Raw genomic sequence first — 16,950 nt, forward strand, 5'->3', positions numbered from 1 at the left:
GGGGCAGTCCTCCTCACCAGTTAACTAAAAATAAGGGGAGCCATCTCGGAGGTAGGCACATCCTCTGTGCAAAAAACCATCCTCTAACACGTCTGCACACAATGCCCAGTCCTCTCAAAGTTAAACCCCTCTTGGCTCTTGGGGGAAAAAGTTCAACCCACATGTCCTACAAGCCACTAGGGATGTGGGTCTGGAGACTAGCGCAGAGGGTCATTACCACAATGCTAGTAGATGAAGATCTGTGGGTTGAGGGCTCTCGGAGGGCAGGTGGAAAAGGAAGTATCTGGAGGACTGAGTGTTGAATCGTTGGCCCACCCACACTACTGAGAGGGAAGCAGAGCCCGAGACAGGGAGAAAAAGGTGGGGTCAGAGAAAGATGACCAGAAGTGATGCCAGAGGAAATCAGGGTGAGAGAGAATATAGTGGAGACAGTGGTTGGCCCTCCACTCTCCACTGTCAACCAGAATCGAAATCATCTGCTCTTTTCTATAATAATGTGAAGTTTAGTGCAAGCTTTTGGGCTTAAAAAAAAAAAAAAACACCCAGTTGACAAACATGCATAGAAAAATTCAATGCATTTTTCTTCTCAGCCTTCTTTGCACGGCCACACAGTGCTCCAGATCATGAGCTCCGCAGATGAGCCTGCTGCAATTCATTTCCCCGTTCTGGCACTTATTAGCTGTGTGATCTGGGAGAAGTTAATTTGCCTCCACTAGCTTCAATTTCCTTGTCTGGAAAGTGGGCACAATAACAGTGCCCACTTCCTAGGGCCCCTGTGAGAATTAGAGGAAATAATACAAGGCCAGTAATACCGAGCACAGAGTCAGCACTTCATAAGCAGCAGCTGCTTATAATTGTTTGCATTATTTCAACACACGGGAGCAGTCATCTTGTTTGTTTGTTTGTTTGTTTGTTTGTTGTGAAGCAAGGAAGTCAGGCCTTGCAGATTGCAGGAAGTTGTTCTGCATCGACCCTTCCAGAAATGCAGAGGTCATCTACATCGTCGAGATGGAGCTACGGACAGACTCAGGGAACGACTTTTATCCTTCTACCTGGTGATGTCAGAAGAGGAACCGAGTGCTATTCTCCGATGGAAGGTCTTTTGGAGGGTGCTTCCTTCATCTGGGTTAGGGCCTTGGCCCGGGGCCCTGACACTTGGCTTTTCTCCGTGCTGGTTTTTATTTCTTACCATCCAATTATTTATTAATAGCGCAGCCAATATACATGCACTAATTACTGTGCCTTCATTTCTTCCATCATAAATTAGAAGTAATGACACTAACGGCAGAAAATGAAACCAGACGAAATTAGAACAGTCCGAGGCACTTAGGAGGTACTTTATTAAATTGAGTGATTAGTACTTTTCTTATTTACTTACTTATTGTTTTGTATAGGCCAGAGATGTTTTAGACACAATTATCTTTCTTTGTGATGGAGCTTGTGCCGTAAGCGTACTTGGATTGCGGATGGAGTGTGTTTAGCTCCCATCTTGGTTTAGTTTAGTTTAGCTTTTTTTTTTTTTTCATTTTGCAACTTGAACACTGATACCCAAAACATGAAAACACGACAAAAGCAGGAAGGGCAAAGACAGCTTCGCCTTGCATGCCATCTTGGATGGGCAGGGAGAAGCTGCCTAGAGAGCTGTGTTAAGAGGGGCTCCGTGGAGGCGCTCTGGCATGGTGAGCTGTTCTGCCGCAGATCGTCAGCATTGTGGGATCCGGCAGAAGTTGGCACTCGCTCTCGCAGCATTTCTGGTCTGGATGGTGGAGCTGGTGCTGTCCCCATCATTGGTGCCACTGCTGACGCCAGCTCTCCAAGTGCCTCCCCTGTTGGCACAGGTGCTGTTCAGAAGGCACCGCTTGGATCTGGCTCAGGGATCAGCAAAACCTTGCTCCTTGTCCCAGGTCAGGGGCTCCCCCTGTATGTCGTCCTGGCTCCACCTTCTGATCAGAGCCTCCTTCCTCCCTGATGTTCTCTGGGTGCTCCTCTGGGCCCTGGCAGGTTCCTCGGCCATATCCACACCCATCGTCGTGAACCTGTCATCCACGGCCTTCGAGAACCGAGCCTTCTGTTCCTGGGGGTCTTGGTTCTGGTTCTGGGTGATGAGTTTCTGCACCCTCATCTTGCTGGTCTCGTGGTGCACTCTCAGGCCGCAGAGGAGTTCATCCTCCGGTCGGCTGCTACTGGGAGCCTTGTATTTCAGGTACCTCCGTGCAAGAGGAAGGTAAATGTTTGCCAACCTGGGGCTGCACCAGTGGTTCCCAGGGGGCCCCTTCCTAGCCCTGATGCTGCAGCTCGGCTCCTGTGGGAGGGTTGCTCTCCAGCCCCTGCCTACTCTCATGCTCACTCTCAGAGTTTCTGCCTCCGGGATTGAGGCCTACAAAGCCTTAGGCTGCCTGTCCTGCCCAGAGCCACATGGAGGTGCAGGGTGGGACACGTGTAGGGTATCTGTTCATAGGAAGGCCACACATTTTGTGCCCCTTGTCATAATGAACCCAGATTGCTGTTGGGTGTGTTATAAACAGCGGAGCCATTTCTGCAGGCCCCCTGCTCTGAGCACACCCTGTGCTCCCATCATATTTGAAACATAAATTGGCCCTTGTGCTTCTCCATGGGCCACAGTCCCCACTATTTCTTATTTTATTGTATCTGCCCATTTTCCTCATTTTTGAATTTTTTTTAATGTTTATTTATTTTTGAGAGAGAGAGAGAGAGAGAGAGAGAGAGACAGAGTGCAAGCAGGGGAGCAGCAGAGAGAGAGGGAGACACAAAATCCAAAGCAGGCTCCAGGCTCCGAGCTGTCAGCACAGAGCCTGATGTGGGGCTCAAACTCACGAGCCACGAGATCATGACCTGAGCCGAAGTTGGATGCTCAACCGACTCAGCCACCCAGGCACCCCCCATTTTCCTCATTTCTATTACTTGCCTGGCTCATGTAGGCATTTGAGACTCCGATCTCTGGCTTATAGTTTATCTGGGAATCTAAGGTGCACACACTACGTACCCCATGAACCTCAAATTTCCTACAGCCATCAGGTGTATGACTTCCATCAGGTGGTATGATACCCACGAGTGCTTCAAGATTAAATTCCAGACCTTCCAGTGCCTAGTCTAGTCACCTATGCAGCCATCCGTCAATGAGGGAATCTGATACATTTTACTGACTACCTCCTGTATGCTAGGCAGTTTTCTATTTTCTAGACATTAAAAAATTATTTAGAAAGGGGACAAATGCAGAGAAAGAGGTGGGCAGAGTGCTTAGTGTTGGCAAAATTAGCGAACTTCAAAATAAGTTCCAGTGAAATCTGGAAAACTAGCCCCTTCTAAGATTCAGAAAAGATCTGCATACCAAGAAAATGTAACTATGTCCCTTTCTCTAATAAAACAGATGGACTGTGCTAAATTTAGTTTCATTCCTTTACAATACCAAAGGATATAAAAATAAGAGATAAGCTCTCTTTTGGAATTTTGTAAAAGATTTTGAAGCCTCATAGCTTCTGGCCTACAGGCTTTACCATGTACTCTACCCTACACATTCCTTCAGTTCATGATTGAAGTAATATTTGGCTGCTGCTACATTCTTTTGCCCTTATGTTAGCGAGGAAACATGAAACACCTCCTTACACAGGCTTGCTGTCATTGCCAAGATGTTGTGCAAACTTTAGTACATATAATATTTTGAAAGAAAAATATGCTCTGATGCGTCGGCTTTGATTTCCAGATTCGGCCTCGCTCTTTGCCTTACATTCATTCCCATAGAACTTGGCCTAATAGAAATCAATCTGTTTCTATCTCAACTAACTCATTTTATCCTTAAGAGCTTGTGAACTTGTGAAGGCCATGGTAAAAATGGCACACCCTCAGCCTATCGATGAAAAGTGTGTGTGTGTGTGTGTGTGTGCACACGCGCGTGTGGTTGTGAATGAATTAGGCCACTTCCATTGATGTCATCTTTTATATGACAGAAAACCCAGTTTCCTAGAGAAACTGGTATTCAAGGTTGATTTAACAGCAAACAATAGCCACGTGATTGGTTCAAATGCTGAATTTGAATGATCTTTCATTTTGTGTCTGTGTGTTTTCTGTTTCTAGGTTAGTATTTGATGCTAACCGACAAATTAGGCTTCTGATCCTATCCTCCTGGGATTTAATATACATGTACATTGAATATGCACTTAAAGTTTTTCACATCTGTGTGTGTGTGTGTGTGTGTGTTTAAGAGTTTAAAGTCCTGTTATAGTATTAGTTAAGCTACTGAATTAGAGTGTTGAGATATGGTTAAAGCTTCTTGATCCTTCTTTTCATCTAGCGTAGGACTGCCAGGCCAATAAAAGCATATCCGTATTCTTTTAATAAAGTTCTCCCAATAATTAAGCTATATCTTTAGAATTGTTATCTTCGTTCTTCAATGATTCATTTATTCAGCGATTATTTGTTCAGCATCTACTATGTATCATGCATTCTTCTATGCCTTGGAGATCAAAGTCCATGTAGCCTACTTGAAAAACCTTGCAGCTCATCTATACTTTCAAGCTGGACTACTGATGGAAAATTTACCTTCCAGAATGGTCTCAAGGATGTTAGAAAACCATTGGTAAATCAGGTGTGTGATGATGAAACCAGTTTGTCATGCCAAAGGCAATCCAAACATATGAAGTTGATTTACATTCATAGGAAGCTGGAAGCATGTTTTAATGGGAAAATATGGTAAAAGAATGCTTTCCCAAACGTGTTACTTTGTTGACTTAGTATCATGTCCATGAATTACTACAGGAAGCACTAACTCAACAAGGAGGTAAACTATGTCTACAAGACCTGGTAGAAAATTAAGGAGATACTTGAACTCTTGTAAATGGGCACCCCTTTCCTTAAGGGGCAAATGACTTGTTCTTCCTGCTATTAACTCTATTTCTCTCAAAGCTAGGTTGAGGTCCTTTTGAAAAAATGTCCAAATTTAAAAAAATTAGAAATAAATTCCACTTTTCCATCCATAACTGCTCTTTCACCAAAACCTCTTCTTTAATATTTCAGGGATAAAAATGTAAAGACACTGTATGAAACCAATCTTGTAAATCTTAGTAACCAACATCAAGAGGATAGGCATGGCCACTGGGTCTTACTTTGATAAAATGTCTTTGTAAGTCATGCTTAACACGTGAGAGATCTTTCTAAAAGATGTTAATAAAAATGCTGTGATTACCTCTTTCTTTCATTTAATACAATGCAAAGTCTCTGTCAAGCAGGATTGATTTCAGCAAAAGGTAGAACAGTGTCCACCTAGACACATCCTAAAGCAGCAAACAAAAATATCCCTGGTTTCATTGAAATATGTTGAAATACTAAGACTCATTGAATTCAGCCATTTTTACTGTTAATGCGCTGAACAGTGCGACATGGTAAGTTTCACAAAGCAAGCAAAGTTACCAGGCAGGTATTGTTCTTTTAATATTAAAAGGAAAAAAAAAAAAAAACAACACTCTAAAAAATATTTGTCTTCTTCTGGGCATCTGGGTAAAATGGCTCTCTGTTTTTCTGAACTTATTTTGGAAGGGGACATATAATGATTTTTTCCCCCCACAAAAATGAAGTAATGTAAGTTACTTGGGATCCATGAGAGTATTTTGGCGTGGGATGACTGCCCTTTCTTTTTCTTGGCTTCCAGAGCTAGGCATCTGCAATTTGCAAAACAAATTCAAGATAAAGTACCCAGCTGGGCAAGTTTGTACAGTAGATCTCATAAACGGGTTTGCTATTCAATCAATCTTTCTCCCCACCCCCCTTCTCTCTTGCCCTCTTCTTTCCCTGTCTCAATGAACTAACTGCTCAACTGTTCTTCCAGGCTATTCATCTTCTGAACTGTCTACTTATGAAGCCATTTATTTATCTCTATGCCTGAGAAACAAGTTGCCTTAACCATTTCAGATTCCCTGCAAGCTGGCAGCCCCACTAAGTTATTTACTTGGGACACAGATAGTGAGCTGGCTCTGTGTGGCTAAAATAATTGAATAGTTCTGACACAACAACAATGACCACAAAACAATTACCAGGAAATCGTCCAGGAAACAACTTCCAAACCCAAAGACTGAAGGGATAAAACACTCTTGTCTTCAGGCTGCCTGTCTTCTATTTGAAGGGTCAGCAAACTATGGCAAGACTGGTCAAACACAGCTTGCCACCTTTTTTGGTAAATACGATTCTATTGGAACATAGCCATGCACATGCATTTGTATATTGTTTGTGGCTGCTTTCACACTACAACAGAGCTAAAGAGTTGTGATGGAGATCTATGGTGCACAAAGCCTAAAATATTTACTATCTGGCCCTTAATGGAAAAAGTTTGCTGACCCTTGCACTATTTGGCTGTACTGGCCAAGGAATGCTAAGTACTTTGGTCTTTTATATTAAATTGATAAAATGCCTGAAACAAAGTGCCCAGCAATCCTTGGAAAGAACTGGCAAGTCGGCAGTGAGAAATACCTATCATGACGTCTGTTCACAATCGCCCTCCACTCCAGCCACGATTACAAACTGTGGGAACTGAAAAGGAACTTACAGATCTTTCATCCGACTTCATTTTACAGATGAAGACGTTGCCCAGAAAGGTTAAGGAATTGACTTGCGCGAGGTCACAGACCTCACTAAAAGATGAAGAACACATATCCCAATCCAGGAAAACATTAAGGAGGGATGCATGGAACAAAATGTATCTGCTTGGGAGAACCTTAGCTTGTCTGATAGGAGTGGCTTGTTGGGGGCACCTGGGTGGCTCAGTTGGTTCGGTGTCTGACTCTCGATTTCGGCTCAGGTCATGATTTCATGGGTTCATGAGTTCGGGCCCCATGTCCTGACAGTGTGGTCCCTGCTGGGGATTCTCTGTCTCTGTCTGTCTGTCTGTCTGTCTCTCCATTCCCTGTTTGCATGCCTGTGTGCGCATGCTTGCCCTCTCTCTCACACAATAAATAAATAAACCTTAAAAAAAAAAAAGAAGAACTAGCTTGTGGGGGTTGGGGGCGGGGTAGGGCAAATGTTGCAAGGTGGAGTATGCAAACACAGAAGATTGTATCTGAGTTAGTATTTTTCTTTGTCCTTTGCAATTACGAATAGTAGCTGCTTTCTCTTTCTAGTTAATAGGGCATTTTTCTTCACTTGCTCAGAACCTTCCCACTTACCCTGCGGGGAAACCCTGATCATATGTTTATAATCTGTTTGGTTCAAATGATTAGAATGAATTTTGTGGTCACTGTAGAGTTCATCCTTCAGATGTTACCCAATTTTCAAGTCACCAGGACACTGCATCTATTCTAAGCCTCTGGGGTGGACACTTATTATGGGTTGGCACAGAAGACCAGTTCCATGAGCGAGGAAGCAGCATTTAGGTGGGAGAGTGGCCAGGAACAAAACGTCAGTGGGTCAGGGTGGAGTGGGAAGAGTTTGGTAACTCAGGGGAAGGAATGAGAAATTTTTCTTAAAAGAGAAACTCTTTAACTTTAGAAGGGCTCTTTGTGGCGGACCTGAAATTTCTGCTCTGTAAGTTAGCTTTTAGCTTTTTATCCCTAGAGCAGTGGTTTCAAGCTCTTCTTTGGATAACAGTGTCTTTTGAGGGGTTCACAAAGCTATGGATTCTGCCTCTCTTTTCTTACCCCCAAGTACACATACAACTAACAATTGTGTCTACATTTTCAGGGAGTTTACAAATTTTCTAAACATCCACAGACCATCCGTTGACCTCACGTTGAGAACTCCACCTCCTACCCCTCAAAGGTTAGTGTTGATGAGAGTAACGAAATGATTTTCCACTTGGATACATTCTCTACACTGCACCCCCAGCCTAAAGCCATCTATGGTTCCTCTCAGCCTTTGGAATCAAGTCCTAGCTCCTGAGTATGGCACAGAAGGCCCTCCATGATCTGGTCTCTGCATGTTTTTCCAGTTTCATCTCTCAACACATGCTTTCTTCACTTTCTACTCTAGTGATATTAAACTACTTACAATTCTTCAAACCCACAGAGCTCCTTCTCCTCTCCACACTTTCGCATATGCTCACAACATCTCTGCCGGGAGCCCTCTTCCCCTGCTCCTCCCTACCAAGGGATCACTCTTTTTTCTTTGCTCAGTTCAGATGTCAAGTTTTCAGGAAGTCTCCTCCGGCCTCCCAGTGCTGTTCAGTGCCTGCCCCTCTTTTGTGCTTCCATAACAGTTGGTACTGGCTCATAGGAGGGCATTTTTCACTCTGTATCACAACTGCTTGTTTGCTTATATCTACCTCCCAATAGAAGTGTTTAGAAGGCTCGGATGTTCGCCATGTTTTTCCCAGTATACAGCAGACCTTCCATACATGTCTGTGGGTTTTGGGGGAATAAATAAATACATACATAAATGAAGAATCCATGTGAAGCAGAAAATGGGGACAGAACCTCCTGCCATAAGGCACATGGGATAAAAATGTTAGCTCTTTTCAAAGGCACCTGGAAAGCCAACATAGGAGAGGGAGGCAAAGGCTGAGCAGCACTGGTAAGTCCAGTGTTGCATTTATAAGTGCACCACTTTAGAAGGACCCACCACATAAAGAATATTTTAGGAAGGAAAGAGCTAGTGGTGAGGGATGGTGGAGAACATGATGATGATGATGATGGTAGTGGTGGTGATGGTGATGGGTAGTAGATACGTTGGAAGGCAAGAAGAAGGCACACCGGTGGAGAATAATTTCTACCAATAGTTACCATCTTTGGAAGCTATGTACCAGGCTATGTGTTGAGGGTTTGACATTTATTATCTCATTTAATCTCCTCAATAATTCTGTTTTAACTGTAATTCCCATTTTATTTATTTGAAGTTTATTTATTTATTTTGAGAGAGGGGGAGAGAGCAAGCACGAGCAGGTGAGAGGCAGAGAAAGAGGAAGAAAGAGAATACTAAGCAGGCTCCTTGTGCTGTTAGTGCAGAGCCTGACACAGGCTCGATCTCACAAACCGTGCGATTATGACCTGAGCCGAAATCAAGAGTCAGATGCTTAACCTACTGAGCCACCCGGGTGCCCCTATGATTCCCATTTGATAGATTAAGAAATCTCTCTCTCTCTCTCTCTCTCTTTATTTTACACATATGCCTTTAAAATGCAAAGTACCTTAAAGGCTTAATAAAATAAGGTTATTGGCAAAATATATTAAAAATATCCTTCTGTTCTAAAAGCAATTGGAGTGGGTAGGCAGCAATAGTGAAAAGTGGATTCTGGGATCAGACAGAGCTGGGTTCAAATCCCACCTCTGCTTTTTTCCAACTTGTATGGGAGTAATAATATTTATCTCAATATTACCCCAATAAATGGCAAAAAGTTAAGTGAGGTGAGTAGTATAGTATAGTAGTATCCGGTATGGAATAGACATGAAATAAATGTTAATGTCTCCTTTTAAGTAAATTTGATGTTTATTGAATATCAAAGATGAATATCAAAGACATACATATTAAGGTACTGGACTAAACAGAATATAATTTCTGATCATCACATAGTGAGGATAGCGTGATGTTTATAATAATACTAGCAATAAACCAACAAGCAACAATGATCAGTGTTAAGTCACTTAGCTAAGCATTTCACCACTGCCTCTACCAATTAAAACAAGATTAGGGGATTGTGTTTAAGGGTAACTGTACCCTTGTTGAGTTTATTCTATAAATTGTGTTGATACTAATCCCTTCTTCTTCTCCCTTCTCCCTTAGGCTTATAAATCCTCTCTCTCTACAAAAACTGTCATTTCAAAGGACACACATTAGGAACTGCTTTTTTAAAAATTTTTAATGTTTGTTTATTTTTGAGAGAGAGAGAGAGAGGGTGTAAGCAGGGGAGGGGCAAAGAGAGAGGGAGACAGAATCTGAAGCAGGCTCCAGGCTCCGAGCTGTCAGCCCAGAGCCCAATGCGGGGCTCGAACCCACAGACCTTGAGATCATGACCTGAGCTGAAGTCAGATGCTTAGCCGACTGAGCCACCCAGGCACCCCAGGAACCAGTTTTATACCCTAAAAGTGTGCTATTCCTCTAGAAGTGCTTGGTTTGGGATGAGATAAATATCAACATTTTCTGTTCTCTTTGAAAGTGAAGGCAATCCAGTAAAGAAGTAGTAATGGAGAAGGAAGAAGGGGTAGAGGACACTACAGTTCAAAAGGAAGGAAATACCTCTTAAGGGGCTGGTTCTTAAATCAAAAGGATGTCCAAATTATATATGAAACAAATCTTGATTTTTTTTTAATCTAAGACAAAGAGAGACAGACAGACAGACAGAGAGAATCTTAAGCAGGCTCTCCACTCAGCGTGGAGCCTGATGCGGGGCTCGATCCCAGCTGACCCTGGGATCATGACCTGAGCTGAAATCGATAGTCAGACACTCAACTGACTGAACCACCCAGGTGCCCCAACAAATCTGGAATTTTTAAAAACCGATTTCCAGAGGTTGCTTCTAACACTTGGGAAGTAATGCCAGATTTTTCCTTTGGAAATAATAAAAAAAAATGTAGAATTTTGACTCTGGAATTTCTTTAATGAAAATTGTATAGACTGCTTTTAGCTTCTTATCTCTTTAAGATTGAGAAATGAGGAATCTAAGAAAATCCTCACATATTTTATGTGGTATCTCATGACAAAATACTGTAATGATGAAAAATGTAAGCTTTGTAGTCAAAATGCCTAGGCTTAAATATTTCCTCCATGACTTATTAATGGTTCTTAAGCAAGTTATAAAAATCTCTATGTCTCAGTTTCTTCTCTGTTGAGGGGCAAATAATACTGCCTTACTTATACAATTGCTGTATGGCTTAAATAAGATTAGGTAAAATATGTGGCAGTCTTTGGCTCACACGAAGTATACAAAAACAGGTAGCATTTATTTTAAACTATGGTTTTCCTTGACAGTTTTTACTTATTCTTACTTATACACATTGACATTATTTCATTGATTCTTGTACGAATCTGGTTCATGTGACCTGTGAACCTTGTTAATTTCGTTTTTTTTTTTTTTTTTCAACGTTTATTTATTTCTGGGACAGAGAGAGACAGAGCATGAACGGGGGAGGGGCAGAGAGAGAGGGAGACACAAAATCAGAAGAACCTTGTTAATTTCGTAGCCTTCTCTTTTCACCTCTCTAGGCCTTACTTTCTCCAATGTTAAGATATGGAAATTAGATTATAATCGCTAAATTCCATTCCAGTGCTAGAATTGTTGAAATTCCATTTTTATTGAATCAAGCTAACAATAAATACCACTGTAATGAAATAATTCAATTTCTCTTTTTTTCCATTGAGTCTAGAATGCAACTTAACAGCACAACTTGCAGTGGTTTTGTCACTATAATGTACAAATACTAGATTGACGCAGTTGGGGGTGAGAGGCAGGAAATCACACTGGTTATTTTCTTCTGAAGTGACTGAGGTAAATGCACTGAAGCTTGGGAATGGGAACGTTGAGAAAATTCAAACTCAATTCTGCATCCGTTCAGATACTTCAATGTGCAAGGCATAATGTAGAACTATACAGGTTTGATAGTGTTGGACTTTTCTGATTGATTCTGTAAAAAGTCTGGTTTTCCCCCCTGATTCTGTAAGAAAAAAATCTACAAATTATTTTGCTAGAGGTGATTTTTATATCCATCTGTGCTAAAATATATAAAACATATTGACCTATAAAGTAGCCCACATATTCTTGACATATCTCCTTTTAAGAGAAATGAGAGAATATCTTGGTTATTGCAGGTTATCTAATAAACATAGAAATCTAGATGCACTGACACAGCACAGTGACTGTGGTCAATATCTTCAAATGTGTCCATCTACTCTAATGTAACATGATTAGCTATTTTCGAATGTATTATTATAATGACCACAAAGGACGTTTAAAAAGGAGCCATCTGTTCTCTGTTAAATGTAGCCCTGAAGTCTCCCTTGAATTAGCAAAGCAAGCCACTAAATACTTCAGTGGGACTTCAAAAAAGCTGAGTTCTCCCTAAGAATCACTAAGGGATGAACTTCAAAAGATTAGAGGTTTCACTTGGATCAATTCCCAGAAAATCAGGTTATTTACCAAATCTTATTTATGCAAACTATACAAACACATTTTGATCTGCAGAGTACCAAAATAATGTTTTAGAAAAATGATAACCTTAAGTGAAAAAGTCTACCGTGGAAAAGAATGGGGAAAGTCAACTTTCTTTGGTCTGATTATCTGTCTGTCTACATTCATCAAATCAGCTGTACAAGTATTACCAGATCTGCTGTTTCTTTATGTTTATAAATTCAGAGAGAAATTACCAAAAAGTTTTATTAATTCTGTTGAGTAATAAGATTAGGGATGTCTTACACGCGCACACACACACACACACACACACACACCGTATTTTAGCTTCTCTGTTTGGATTACAAAATGGTGGAGATTATTAAATTATTTTTAGACAGCAACCAATTTTAAGACATTTTTTTTCATCTATAAAGATTTCTAGTATAAGTTTGGGTTCATAAGCTAACTCTTTACATTAATTCATCTGAATAGAGAATTCAGAATAAGGCAGGTCTATCTTGGCAGTGTCCAACATAGGTGACTGGTATTGCTTGAATTCTAATCACATCTTGTATTTATCTCCGTTATAGGATCTATCAATTATTTATTTACATGTATGTTTTCTCTTACTAGGCTGTTATTACTTCAAGAACACGGACTTTTTTATTCATCTGTGCATTTCCACCAGCACACATAAGCCTGACCTAAAGTAGACACCTAAATAAATAATAACTTGACAATCAGATAAGCTTAATTTATAACATGATTTGCAATTATTTAGGTGTTACTAAGAAAGTAACATATATATGAAAAGCTTCCAGTGAAATAACAAGTATTAATATAAAATATCATATAAAATGCCTCCTCTGAGAATATTATTACTTGTTAATTCAAGACACTATATGATATATGAGTCTTTTTGCTTATAATTAATACCTTCAACTTAAATTTAGCATGTACAGTGTTCTGTGAACTTTTAAACTTTTTTTTCTTAGCAATTTGGGTAGCTTGATTGTATTGGATTCTGTTACTTGTAACTGGAAACAGATCCTTGATTTGAACATAACTGTCCAGTGATTTTAAAATTGGGTAAACATTTGTGGCTTACGTTCCTAACGGCTGATCAGGAGAGAATGCATGAAGGGAGACTGATATGTTGTACAGTCACCAGTGTTTACATCGTTTTGTGTTTTCCAACTCCATGTGGTACTTTTTAAAAGGGTATATACATCTGGGACTGCTACAGCTCTTCGGCTGCCGGCTGGATCCAAATAAACAGTTCATTTAGCATATATCTGAGCATTTCCGGATATTTAAATCAAAACTGTGACTACATTTGAGCCAATCTGGAATCGCTTTATAATTTAAAAATATTGTTATTTGGCCATCTACAGGAGAAAAAAAAAACCTATAAAAATAATTTTTAAAATTTCTAGCCTGTTCATAAACTTAACAGAACTTGGCCCAAGTATGCGAAATGTCACAATATTGGATATCATGGAAACTTAAAACCTGTCAGCTATCTTCTTTGCCTACAGTATTAGCAAACAATTGGCTTGAGAATGTTACTTAACTGAACAAATTAGCCGAATCAAGCAGTTGTTTTTGGTAAGGCACAGCGTGATTATCTTTTCTAAGGACCCGATTTACCTGATAGATCTTTAGTTGAAGCTCACCATATTTATCTAATCCTTGCCAGGTCTTAATTTCAGTTTTCTCCTTACAGACACAGCTGCATTGACACCACTTGGATTCTAGTATCATTTTTCAAAGTTGCTTTTTTCAAGGTATTGGGCAAACATTAGTACTCCATTTTAGAAAGGTGATGAAATTAATCAATATGTTGAGGGTTAATCAAGCTAAAGTATTTTGGCCTCTTTAGAAACCAAGTAACATTGTTAGATGTAATGTTAATGTACAACTGACCAGTTATGGAGACTGCATAAAAGGAGACAATTCAGTTCCTTAAAAAAAAATACATATCCCACTTGATGCTGAAGATGCTGTCTTCATGTATGGCAGTCCTTCTATATCCTAGTGCTACAACTTTTCCATTACTTCTCAATTAAATCTGAACAATTTTCTCACACTTTTTTTTTTTTACTCTACCAGAATCATTTCTATTTTGGCAGGTGGGTTCATGGTTTTCTCCTAGGTAATATACCATTCATTCACATACCCTGCTATATAGCTCTCCATACTAAGAAGATATTAATCTTTGGATTTCACCTGTCTTTGGTTATAAAAGAAAGTGAGATGGTCACTGCTTTTAGGAGGAAAAGCAATACATTTAGATAATATAGCTTATTTTAGTAATTTAATCATACTTATTACTTACAGAGATCAAAGAGAGGCTATTTATGTGGGGTCAGTAACTTTCAGTCAAGTTAACATTAGTGGAACTAACTTGTGTGCTTACTACTACACTGGTATTTTGAGGGTAGAAGAAAACAGGGGCATTGATATATTGATATATGATCCCTTCACTTCTTAGGGAAGCCATGAAAAGTATGGTAATTTACCTGTAAGTATCTATTATAGTAAAGGAAGGCTGCTGTGTTTCTATTTAAATGCAAATAATAATTCACAGTGTTGTATAGAGAGTGATTTATTTCTATGTGTTTTTCCCCTAGGATTTTAGGCTAGCCACTAGAAATACTGTCCAAGGACATCTATTCAAGGCTCTACCTCACAGAATGGTCGAGTATTCCTTAACGTTTATATCTGTGGTCAAGGATAGAAAAACAATCAGGCCTACCAGGATTTATAAAGCATGGCTTATTGAATGACATTCCTTAGAGGGCTGTAGTTCCATGAACTGAATGGGGAACAATTTGTAGCATGGGAGATGATCTACTTACTGCAAACTGTAATACGTCTTAAATGACCAAACCAGTTATAATTATCATTATCATTGTAAACCTCCTGATTTCTGTCTTAATTTAGGATATTTCCTCATTGTAACCTCAGCGGATATATACTATGGTCAGAGAACATTTACATTTTCTCTCTTTAATCTTTAATATGTGGATACGTATATAAATGTCGAGGTGAGACTATGAAAATGGAAATGTTTATAGTTTATATACTCACCATTTTGCCAAGCAAACTGGATTTCTCTTTAGAGATTTAAATAAAAACTGGTTTGGGGGCGCGTGGGTGACTCAGTCGGTTAAGCCTCCGATTCTTGATTTCAACTCGGGTCATGATCTCACAGTTCATGAGTTCCAGGCCCATATCGGGCTCCCTGCTGACAGCACGGAACCTGCTTGGGATTCTCTCTCCCTTCCTCTCTCTCTGTCCCTCTCCTGCTCATGCTCTCTCTCTCAAAATAAATAAATAAAACTTAAAAAAATCAAATAAAAACAGGTTTTCCTATTTGGGAGGATTTAGAGCGAACCTCCTGAGAGATACAGGGGCAGACCAACAGGCCTTTCCCAAGCCGCTGCCTACCTTTCCATGTGGGGGACACTCTGGAGAGGCAGCTCCCTGGGTCGTATAGGATCATTTCTGATATCAACAGAAAATTCAGTTACCTGCAGACTATGTAGGAACACAGGATGCTGGCAGAGGCCACGTTTTAGATTGCTAGAGGTCTAACGATCCCTTCTCAACTTCCCTGATTATACTGTGGATGAGTTAGGAGGACCAGGGGGAAAGAGAGGGAAGGACACATAATATTTTGAACCAAACAGTTACATAAGATACAAACTAGGAGAAAAGTGGTTTCATGCAGATATCAAAAAAACCGTAGCAGGCTTTATTTGTTAGAGAGAAATATTTGTGGCTAGAAATATATTTGGCTAGTAGGAATAATCTGACATTATCACCAACAGTTTTAGTTATTCCCTATCTTCTAGTACTTCCACAGAAGGATGTATTTTAGAAGTAATTTCATGATAATGATCCAATGATGTTTATAAGAACTTTAGAGTTTTTTTTTTAAGGTCATATCAACCCAGAAGAATCTTTTTTTTTTTTACATTTAAAAATAGTATTTTTCCCGCCTTTAAATGTCCCATTGATCTTTTTATAGCAGTAAAATACAGATACAAAAACGGTTACGCAAAAGTCCAGAAGCTAACTAGTCAACGACAGAATAAATGGGATTTTTTTTTCTTAGCCTTTAGAAAAACGCCAACACACACTTCAGCCTCTCACACGATTTGGTGGTTAAGGATTTGGTTTGCAAAGCACAATTCAATATTTTATTTATAGAAGGCAAAAGAAATGGTAACAACTTTACATTTTGATTTCTGCATATCTGTGTTTGCCAAAAAGAAAAGGTGTCTATGTGTCTGAGTGTGTGTGTGTGTGTGTGTGTGTGTGTGGTTGGGAAAGAGTCTTCCTCCCATTACTTCATAAAATCTCCTTCTATCTATTTCTTTCATTGTCAAAGTTCCTCAAAATTATTTTGCTGAAATCTTGTATGCCAAGATTCAGCCAAGCCAAACTCTTGGATATCTGTTGTCTATTTTTGGGCTGGAGTAACTAACATTCAGTAAACAGAATGTCCAGAGCCTCTTCTTAAAGCACCACTAGCAGGCACTGTTAGAGCATTTTCATTCCGTTTATTCGGCTTGGGCAGACCGGGAACAGCGGCTTACACCAACTGAGGATCACTGAACACAATCTCATAGCAACAGACACCAAAACAGTCCCTCATTACAAGCCTTGTCCGACAATCAAGTCTTTAACGAGAACAAAGGTTGACAGTGATTAATCATTAAGCAGTTCCTTGTTCCTAGATGCACGTGTTCTCAGCAGCCTCCTGCAGAGGCAGTCTGGCATATTTCCTGTCTCTGTGCTCCACTGTGCCATGTCTGAAGGGACACCCAGGCAGCCTTCTCACTATTTTAATTTCAAATGCTACAAACATCTACAGAGTTTCTATGTGCACATGTCTTGAC

At 40.0% G+C, this 16,950-nt stretch overlaps 1 protein-coding gene and 1 non-coding gene across 3 annotated transcripts in view; both read right to left on the reverse strand.

Moving 5' to 3' along the window:
- The window catches only part of MAML2 (mastermind like transcriptional coactivator 2), a 344,695-nt gene that overhangs the window by 13,995 nt on the left and 313,750 nt on the right, over window positions 1-16,950 (reverse strand). The window lies entirely within an intron of this gene.
- On the reverse strand, window positions 2,436-2,565 carry LOC113593844 (small nucleolar RNA SNORA11). Its single transcript, XR_003414204.1, has one exon. It is a non-coding gene; the product is annotated as a small nucleolar RNA SNORA11 (small nucleolar RNA).

This window comes from Acinonyx jubatus, chromosome D1 (genome assembly GCF_027475565.1).
Source record: "Acinonyx jubatus isolate Ajub_Pintada_27869175 chromosome D1, VMU_Ajub_asm_v1.0, whole genome shotgun sequence".
NCBI classification, from domain to species: domain Eukaryota; kingdom Metazoa; phylum Chordata; class Mammalia; order Carnivora; family Felidae; genus Acinonyx; species Acinonyx jubatus.